This window comes from Amphibalanus amphitrite, unplaced genomic scaffold (genome assembly GCF_019059575.1).
Source record: "Amphibalanus amphitrite isolate SeventyFive unplaced genomic scaffold, NRLGWU_Aamphi_draft 000366F_arrow, whole genome shotgun sequence".
In the NCBI taxonomy this organism is placed as follows: Eukaryota; Metazoa; Arthropoda; class Thecostraca; order Balanomorpha; family Balanidae; genus Amphibalanus; species Amphibalanus amphitrite.
This window is the reverse complement of record NW_024881860.1, coordinates 376,877-385,069: the sequence shown is the minus strand read 5'-3', so window position 1 is coordinate 385,069 and position 8,193 is coordinate 376,877. Positions and strand designations below refer to the sequence as shown.

General features: G+C 44.1%; 1 long non-coding RNA gene across 1 annotated transcript; it reads left to right on the top strand.

The window, feature by feature from the left end:
* The first annotated feature begins 332 nt into the window (after positions 1 to 332).
* Positions 333 to 4,364, top strand: LOC122389645. The gene is made up of 3 exons (XR_006258008.1): positions 333 to 859; positions 1,220 to 1,595; positions 4,302 to 4,364. It is a non-coding gene; the product is annotated as an uncharacterized LOC122389645 (long non-coding RNA).
* Positions 4,365 to 8,193: the final 3,829 nt, after the last annotated feature.

The window sequence follows — 8,193 nt, the reverse complement described above, 5'->3', positions numbered from 1 at the left end:
ACAGCTAACCTATGTAAGAGTAATATTTCGTTTATCTACACTGAAAAAAACTTACACCTAGAGAGTTAGTTTTGGAGTTTTTCCACTCCAGTTTGGCGAATAATCACGCACCAATGGCATATAATGATTATGTTTTGTAGCGTATTCTTACTCTCTGCATTGCATTAAGGGCGTTTTTGAAAGTTATTCTTAAACTTGGTACTATAATCATCTCTTTTGTGTTTTAGAAAGTGGTAATTTTATCTTCTAATTTTATCACGTGTCCTTTTTATTCTTTTGGGTTATAAATTTATATCAGTCTCAAAGAGGCATGGGGTAATTTTAACTTATTTCACAGTGATAAACAAGGTCATTGGAATATATTTGTGCTGAACTCCCATTAGATGGTAATAAAATTGACAGCTAGAGTACTTTTATCAAAACTGCATAAAAATAAACCGCTGTGGAGTAATTAGGGTAATTTTTATACTCCATTACGGCTGATAAATTGACGCGACAGAATAAAACTATTCTCATTTAGGTGTAAAAATTACTTCCTTCGTGATAAAACTATCATGTCCGGACAATAATTTTATAACCATGGAGTAATATTATGTGGTAGCATTACTAACATTATTCTTCGGGAGTATTCGGGAGCGTATTTCAAGCAATACTGTATCACTTTCTTGATAATCCTATTCCGTTGTGACATAACTAATCTAAAAGTGATTAATCTATTCGTCCAGCACAGTATTATTCCAAGTATAATATTTTCGGAACGTCTCTTCAGTTCGCGACCATTCGCGACCGCCATTGTGCTCAAGTCGTCAGAACCAAGGCCTTCTGTCAGAGAACCGAGCAAGCGTCCCAGTCCTCGAAGGTAAGCTGAAATTACTGTATACTTTGTGTTTTGTTAGTATGACTTAACAGTAATCCGTAGTATGACCATACAATCCAAGAAATGCGTTGACGTAGATTTGCGGACGAAGATTTCCGCGATGATGAAATTCTGGAAGACAAATTGTCAAAACAAATTGACAAATTGTTGTTACAAACAAACAAAACAAATTGTTAAAACGGTCATATCCGGACATCTACTTTTTGTTGTTTCTATCCTCCCAATAATATCACGATAGAAGAAAACACGTTTAATGAACGTATTTATATCTTGTTCAGTGTTCACTGCCTGATAAAGCTGTCCATGAAATTAAAAAAAAAACGGTTCTTTTCTTTCTCAAAGGTGACTCTGCGGAAGAACAGCTTCCGACAGAAACTTCGGAACAGATTCAAAAACTGTCGAAAGCCATTGAGCATTGAGCAACGCCGTCATCGACACGGAAAGACGAGCCAGGGGCATCGTTGTGAAAAAGCGTGCGGCAGCTGAAGAGGGGATGCCGGGGTCGGGGATGTTTCCCAAAACGAAGAAGTCGCAGCTAGACATCTGCACCGAAACCGCCAAGTTCAGTGCCAAGCTAAAGCACGCCGATGTCACTCACAAGACATCTGTTCTCAAAGATTCCTTCGAGGTTCGGCGGATATGCCTCACGAGCAACCGAAACCGGAAGACTGGCGAGGAGATGAAGGAGATATTCCCGGATATGTACAGCGAAGCTGCCGTAAGTGTTGCTTTATTCGGTATTTAAAAGTCTTGTCTAATGTTATGTGCAATTGAACTCGAGATTCCTTTACTAACAGGGTAGTTCAGTAGGAAAATTTGACCGCCACGGTGACGTCACAGTGGCTATGCGTAAGCGTGGTGTAGTTAAAATGTCACATTTGACATCTGTGCCTTTTAACCCTCGCCCTGGCAGGGGGGGGGGTCGATGCGACCCCCCTAAGGTTTTTCGAAGATAGCGTAAAAACGGCGCCAAATTTGGCACAGCCTATGGGGCAACCTTTTTACATATGACCTGAAAATTTCAGGTCCGGGTGACCTTGGTTCCGGTCACCAGGTCAGAAAAACCGGTACAAGGTCATGGTCAAATTTCAATTTTCTTTTTACGCCTGTCCAACTCACAGTTTTCGACTGATTTCCTTCAAACTTTCAGGATGTGCTAAGTTCACCGAGTTGTATAACATATAGTCCGGCTTTTTTGAGGTCACTGACCTGAGGTCAGTTAGCCCTATTAGTGGCAGTGGGGGTTGTTTTTATCCACCCCTCAGGTTTTTCGGGAATATCTCCGAAACCGCTGAAGCTACGATGCTGAAATTTTCTGACTTTTCCTAAAACTAAATTGGGCACATTCCCTGAAAATTTCAAGTTTATAACTTTACCAGGGGCGGCTCCAGACTACTGGGAATTGGGGGGTCCTATTCGTGAAGCGAGTCATTTGGGCGAAGATCACGATGCTGCACCAGTTTTACGAACAGTGAATGAAATTTATCATGTGATAACATATACAAAGTTATTGTGCATCCTCTTTTGACACGTTTTTGCTATAATAGGCGGATCCAGGCGTCCAAAAAGGGGGGTCATTTTTTACCTCCCAACATAGGTGCCCTGACACCGCCTATGCATGACCAATACAATTTTAGTCGTTCTCTCATAAGAAAATTGTAACATAACAAGACCATTGCCACCCTTTTTAGAAACAGTACCAACAAAAACCTTATTTACTATACTTTTTGTGTACCCCCAATCTCAATGATCTGTATCCGCCTATGATTTTTGAAAATGCATATTTTTAGGATCCATGTGAATTCCTGGTTCATTCTCTATCGATCGGCAAAAGTTGCGTTAAGATTGGTTCAGAAACCTGGCCGTGATAAACAGTCTAAAATGTATCTGTAATTTGCCCGTTTTTACCCCCTCTACCCCCCTATTGACATTTTTTACTTTTATTTTTTTAGAAATGTAGATCTCGTTGAGCCAAATCGAATGCCGTTTGAATTTTGAAAATCGGCCGGTTAGATCTCGAGATATCAAGGGGGGTCGTAAACAGCCCCCCCTGCCACTAATAGGGGGTAGCCAGGAGCCTGCCACTAATAGGGTTAGAGGTCATTACGTCGTAATGTTAAGCCTATGGGAAAATACTAAATTCGGAAAATACTGGAGATATCCACTTCGTTCTATCACTTTTTTGCTTTGAAACCACGGTACTTAACAGCAGGTCACTTGGTGCTTCTTTGTTTGGTGTACTTATCCATGGGTCAGGTCAAATGAGGTCAACTGAGGTCAAATGACGTTTTTGCCAATAACTTGGCACATAATGACGCTAGAGCTTAAAAAATGGTATCATTGTGTTCCTGGTGATCAGCCGAATCGAATGATATGCGATATGATGCAATTTGGTTAACTTTAACTTAATTTATTAATTTAAGTTTACTTAGATTTAAGAAAAACTTTAAGTACACTTAAGCAAGCTAAAAAGTATATCATTCGACGCGCCTTGACGTGCTGAGTTCACTGGTGCTTTTCTTTTTGCTCTATCTTAATTAGATCAAAAGTTATAAGCGAAAAACTTTTGACCTGTTTTTAGCGAAATTTTTACATTTATACCCCCCCCCCCCAAAACCCCCCTAAATATTGACCTAGAGCAACCAAATTTGCACAGGGGCGAGAACTCCGGGGGGCCCACCTACCTACCAAATTTGGTGTTTCTAGGTGCCATAGGAGCCAATCGCGAGGGGGGGGGTCGCATCGACCCCCCCCCTGCCAGGCCGTGTTATGAAAAATGCCCTGCCAGGGCGAGGGTTAAGGGTGGATTATCGAGAAACGGGGCTTCAAACATTCATGTAAACGTGTTTTTTTATAAACTTCCCAATTATAAGCTCGCCAGTTGACCCAGATGATCACCATCTTCCTATGTATTATGAATGCGTGGGAACTTTTTTCCCGCCAGCGCGGCAGCGTGATGTAACGGTAAAGGAATTTTGAAACTCTTTAACGGGGTATGGTTGAACTGAACTAACTATATAATTAGTGGCACCATTTTATATCCGCGCTATCAGGGAACAACATTGGATAGGAAAACATCTGGAAAATTTGTATAATTTTTAACCCACTCCCTCTGCTTTTTCTACCGCCTGCTGGGAAGTCACCCCCCCCCCCATCCCATCTAACTTGGCGGTTCCTAAGCAACGTAACCGTAACGAAACGCTCAAGGCGGAGTTGGGAATCTTGTCACAAACCATGACGAAAGCATTCCAGTCATTTTATCAGGTAAAAGATCACCAGAGGTTGACACTTGACGTGGCGCGCTTTCAAACTTTTTGTGAGCTTGAATAACTTACCTGACCTGACCTTCCACAATGATATAATGTTCACTTGATGTTGCTTGATGTTAATTCCATTCATTAATGTGATTTTGCGATGTTTCCAGGTGTGGACTGACTTGGGAATGATCATGGGGCTCGAGGAGGACGTGAAGGAGCATGTCCTGCACAAAATCAGACATACCGCGAAGAAGTGTGCCCAGACGATGATAAACGTGGAGCCGGCCGAGAAAGACGGTGAGTTTTGAACGGGCACAAGCACACCTTTTCGGATGAGGTGTTCCGCTAGCAACAATCGTGCCGGGGGGGGGGGGGGGGGTACTCTTCTTCTATATAACTGGGCTCGAGCCGATCATCGTAGACAATATATTCCTGGCCAGGGCTGGAATAATGTTTAGATCTGTTTTTTTTTTTTTAGCGAATGCAAAGTTAGGCCCGAGGTATTTTCGATAAATACGAGGTCAGGCCAAAACATTAGCCAAGACCAAGTGTAGGAAGGTATTTCCCACGCATGCTTCTTCCTGCACGATGGAGAAATGACGTTTCACATATCCCAATAGCGTAATACATTAATAGAGAGAGAGAGAGAGAGAGAGAGAGAGAGAGAGAGAGAGAGAGAGAGAGAGAGAGAGAGAGAGAGAGAGAGAGAGAGAGAGAGAGAGAGAGAGAGAGAGAGAGAGAGAGAGAGAGAGAGAGAGAGAGAGAGAGAGAGAGAGAGAGAGAGAGAGAGAGGAGAGAGAGAGAGAGAGAGAGAGAGGAGAGAGAGAGAGAGAGAGAGAGAGAGAGAGAGAGAGAGAGAGAGAGAGAGAGAGAGAGAGAGAGAGAGAGAGAGAGAGAGAGAGGAGAGAGAGAGAGAGAGAGAGAGAGAGAGAGAGAGAGAGAGAGAGAGAGAGAGAGAGAGAGAGAGAGAGAGAGGAGAGAGAGAGAGAGAGAGAGAGAGAGAGAGAGAGAGAGAGAGAGAGAGAGAGAGAGAGAGAGAGAGAGAGAGAGAGAGAGAGAGAGAGAGAGAGAGAGAGAGGAGAGAGAGAGAGAGAGAGAGAGAGAGAGAGAGAGAGAGAGAGAGAGAGAGAGAGAGAGAGAGAGAGAGAGAGAGAGAGAGAGAGGAGAGAGAGAGAGAGAGGGAGAGAGAGAGAGAGAGAGAGAGAGAGAGAGAGAGAGAGAGAGAGAGAGAGAGAGAGAGAGAGAGAGAGAGAGAGAGAGAGAGAGAGAGAGAGAGAGAGAGAGAGAGAGAGAGAGAGAGAGAGAGAGAGAGAGAGAGAGAGAGAGAGAGAGAGAGAGAGAGAGAGAGAGAGAGAGAGAGAGAGGAGAGAGAGAGAGAGAGAGAGAGAGAGGAGAGAGAGAGAGAGAGGAGAGAGAGAGAGAGAGGAGAGAGAGAGAGAGAGAGAGAGAGAGAGAGAGAGAGAGAGAGAGAGAGAGAGAGAGAGAGAGAGAGAGAGAGAGAGAGAGAGGAGAGAGAGAGAGAGAGAGAGAGAGAGAGAGAGAGAGGAGAGAGAGAGAGAGAGAGAGAGAGAGAGAGAGAGAGAGAGAGAGGAGAGAGAGAGAGAGAGAGAGAGAGAGAGAGAGAGAGAGAGAGAGAGAGATAACTGTATTTGACAGACTCGAGGTCCAGTACCAGTCACATCACATCAAAATTGTACCACTGTACAGGGCAGAGCACCACGCTCTCCGAATCGATGAATAACATGCCAGATCACTTTCATATAGGGAGGATACGATTCGGTTGTCCGTCTGGCTCAGGCGAGTCATGAATCCCTGAGGGCAGGACAACTGTTTATTTTCTTGATGATTTTTTTTTTTGGCTTAAAGGAAGACTGCCACCTTTTTTACACAAAACGGTTTTCACTAGACCTAACCCACCTATGACCTACCCTGAAGTCTGTTTCCCGAAATTCGGCCTAGTTTTCAAGATATCCGCAATTGGACTTCAGATTAAAGGGACCCTCCCACCTTCAAAAAAGTTTATGAATTGGTATGAAAGTGATGTCGCTCGGTTCAGAAAGAGCGAAAACGAATATCTACCAAATTTCACCGAAAAATATTCACCGGTTTTCAAGATATTAGACTTTTACTTTTGTTTACTTTTTTGGGATCTCCGCTGTTTCTAGCGACTTTATTTTAGAAGTGCGGCGTTTGCGGCAGATGTTGCGCGCATATAACATATACCACCGCGTGCTACAAAACGTTTTAGTCAAGCATTTAAAAATCGTTAGATATCTGCGCTGACGTCACACATTCAGAGGGGTATTCCTAAGCATTAGCCCCTCTGAATCAAAATGCTGCAATTTTGAAATTCAATATTTCCGAGTTAAGGCATTTCTCGATGTTGTGAGTGCCGAAACCGGTAATTGTGAGCCAGGGACCCCATTTTGGCTATCTCAACTCAAATCTAATGTTAAGGTGGGAGGGTCCCTTTAAAGCCATCACAAATGTGTGGAATATGGGAATGTAACATTACCATGTTAAAATCCCATCTCCCACACTTTTTGTGATGGCATCAATGTGAAGTTCGAATGCGGATATTTCGAAAACTAGGACGAATTTCGGGAAACGGACTTCAGGGTAGGTCATAGGTGGGTCAGGTCTACTGAAAACCGTTTTGAACCGAAAAACCGTAAAAAGGTGGCGGGACAACATGTTGTACCTCACCTTTGGACAGCCAATCGTCGTTGGTTTTGCTATTAGTCAAAAAGTGTTGTTTAACTCTAGTGATATTGAAAAGTCATGGTTGTCTCCATTCAGGTTGTCTCCATTCATGGTTGTCTTCATTGTCTCCAAATATACGACAGTTACATGCAGTTTGATACCTACTTGCACTCCATACTTAACCATGACAGCGGAACATCGGGTACTAATTTCTTATTTCACTGAAATATTTTAACGACGCATAATTATTTTGTAATTATGCACCACGTTTAGTTGTAAGAGTGTATCGTACTACGCAAACGTACTACGCATCGTATTACGATTTTGAGAGTGAAAAGAAATCAGGAAGAAGCGAAGAATCGTCTCCAGATACTGTAGATGGCATAGCCAGCTACTGTACGAACGCGGTTCCTTGTTTCTCTCCTAGGTTTCCTTTACGTTTATTTGTACGATATGCATTGATGCCAACTGACTGCAATATTCTTTTTCACGGCAGACGACGAGCTGCTAGCTCTACTTGCCTATGGTTGTGGAACAACCATTGGCACCTTGGCGGATCCGAGAAACGGGGTTCGTCAGGCAGGTGAGGAACTATCGGTGGACGGTGTGGTGGTCTGCCAACTGCCGGCCACCAGGTTGGAGGCCGTGGCCCTAATGACGGCCGCCCACGCTGTCTTCTACACAAAGTTCACGGGGCCCTGCAGGGCCCTGTTCGACATTCTTTACCGGAGTGTGGGATTCGATGTAAACCTATCTGGCTTATCACAGAAGGTGTGGGAGGTTACCCAGGTAGTGTAGAACCAGCATCGGAGATGCCCACTTCGAATGACTGGCGACCTGTGGCTCACCTGTGGTTCAAGTGACTCGTGACTTGTGGCTCACCTGTGGCTCAAGTGACTCGCAACGTGTGGCTCACACTACTGGAGCCTCTGTATTATGACTAATTCAGCTGCGGCGGTCTCAGTACGCCAATGAGTCTCAGTACGTCTTTCATAGCCCAGATCACGCTCGTTTTATATGCCATCCGTGGCGGTGGTTCTGTGCGCAGATGTTATTCGTTAGCCTCAGTGTTAACCATACACGCTCGTTTTATCTGCCATCCGTGGCGGTGGTTCTGTGCGAAGATGTTATTCGTTAGCCTCAGTGTTAACCATAACGCCCTTGTGAGTTGTGACCTTGAACGTCCTTCCAGTGATTTCGCATTGCGGCCGGCAGAGACGAAGTTTTGCCTCCCAGTTGAGACGCCGCTTCTCAACTAGGAAGCAAAATTACGTCCCTGTCGGCCGCAATGCGCCATCACTGGAAGTGCGTCCAAATTAAGATGTACCTGCTGATGCTCAGGTACCATTCGTTAAT